Source organism: Tigriopus californicus, chromosome 7 (assembly GCF_007210705.1).
Source record: "Tigriopus californicus strain San Diego chromosome 7, Tcal_SD_v2.1, whole genome shotgun sequence".
NCBI lineage: Eukaryota > Metazoa > Arthropoda > Copepoda > Harpacticoida > Harpacticidae > Tigriopus > Tigriopus californicus.
In genome coordinates, this window is record NC_081446.1 from 1,720,778 (window position 1) to 1,722,457 (window position 1,680).

At 46.7% G+C, this 1,680-nt stretch overlaps 1 long non-coding RNA gene across 1 annotated transcript; it reads right to left on the minus strand.

Moving 5' to 3' along the window:
* Positions 1-357: 357 nt before the first annotated feature.
* LOC131883331 (uncharacterized) lies at positions 358-1,163 on the minus strand. Its single transcript, XR_009373607.1, has 3 exons — positions 1,067-1,163; positions 568-693; positions 358-443 (listed from the first exon to the last, which is right to left on the minus strand). It is a non-coding gene; the product is annotated as an uncharacterized LOC131883331 (long non-coding RNA).
* Positions 1,164-1,680: the final 517 nt, after the last annotated feature.

Below are 1,680 nucleotides of genomic sequence, written 5' to 3' on the forward strand. Positions count from 1 at the left end.
GTCCTTGCCCTGAAAATTGGGATCCATGTTTGTGGAACCAATGTGTCATAACCTACGGCAACATTTGTGAAGCTGAGTGCGCCAATGTTGATGTTTCTTGCACTGGAGAGTGTCCTTGCAAAGAATCATGCATTTGCAATGACAATATGGGGATCGGTTTGTGGAACCGATGAGTCAAACCTACGGCAACCCTTGTGAAGCTGAGTGCGCCAATGTTGATGTTTCTTGCACTGGAGAGTGCCCTTGCAAAGAGCCCTGTTCTTGCCCTGAAAATTGGGATCCTGTTTGTGGAACCAATGGTCAAACCTACGGCAACATTTGTGAAGCTGAGTGCGCCAATGTTGATGTTTCTTGCACTGGAGAGTGTCCTTGCAAAGAATCATGCATTTGCAATGACATATGGGATCCGGTTTGTGGAACCGATGGTCAAACCTACGGCAACCCTTGTGAAGCTGAGTGCGCCAATGTTGATGTTTCTTGCACTGGAGAGTGCCCTTGCAAAGAGCCCTGTTTCTTGCCTGAAAATTGGGATCCTGTTTGTGGACCAATGGTCAAACCTACGGCAACATTGTGAAGCTGAGTGCGCCAATGTTGATGTTTCTTGCACTGGAGAGTGTCCTTGCAAAGAATCATGCATTTGCAATGACATATGGGATCCGGTTTGTGGAACCGATGGTCAAACCTACGGCAACCCTTGTGAAGCTGAGTGCGCAATGTTGATGTTTCTTGCACTGGAGAGTGCCCTTGCAAAGAGCCCTTTTCTTGCCTGAAAATTGGGATCCTGTTTGTGGACCCAATGGTCAAACCTACGGCAACATTTGTGAAGCTGAGTGCGCCAATGTTATGTTTCTTGCACTGGAGAGTGTCCTTGCAAAGAATCATGCATTTGCAATGACATATGGGATCCGGTTTGTGGAACCGATGGTCAAACCTACGGCAACCCTTGTGAAGCTGAGTGCGCCATTGTTGATGTTTCTTGCACTGGAGAGTGTCCTTGCAAAGAATCATGCATTTGCAATGACATTGGGATCCGGTTTGTGGAACTGATGGTCAAACCTACGGCAACCTTGTGAAGCTGAGTGCGCCAATGTTGATGTTTCTTGCACTGGAGAGTGCCCTTGCAAAGAGCCCTGTTCTTGCCCTGAAAATTGGGATCCTGTTTGTGGAAACGATGGTCAAACCTACGGCAACCCTTGTGAAGCTGAGTGCGCCAATGTTGATGTTTCTTGCACTGGAGAGTGCCCTTGCAAAGAGCCCTGTTCTTGCCCTGAAAATTGGGATCCTGTTTGTGGAACCGATGGTCAAAACCTACGGCAACATTTGTGAAGCTGAGTTCGCCAATGTTGATGTTTCTTGCACTGGAGAGTGTCCTTGCAAAGAGCCCTGTTCTTGCCCTGAAAAATTGGGATCCTGTTTGTGGAACCGATGGTCAAACCTACGGCAACATTTGTGAAGCTGAGTGCGCCAATGTTGATGTTTCTTGCACTGGAGAGTGTCCTTGCAAAGAATCATGCATTTCCAATGACATATGGGATCCGGTTGTTGAACGGATGGTAAAACCTACGGCAACCCTTGTGAAGCAGATTGTGCAAATGTTAATAGTGGTTGCAAAGAGTAATGTCAATTCTAAGGATAACAATTAGAACATGTTAAGGCTTGTTTTTGAAAACGGCAGTGTTT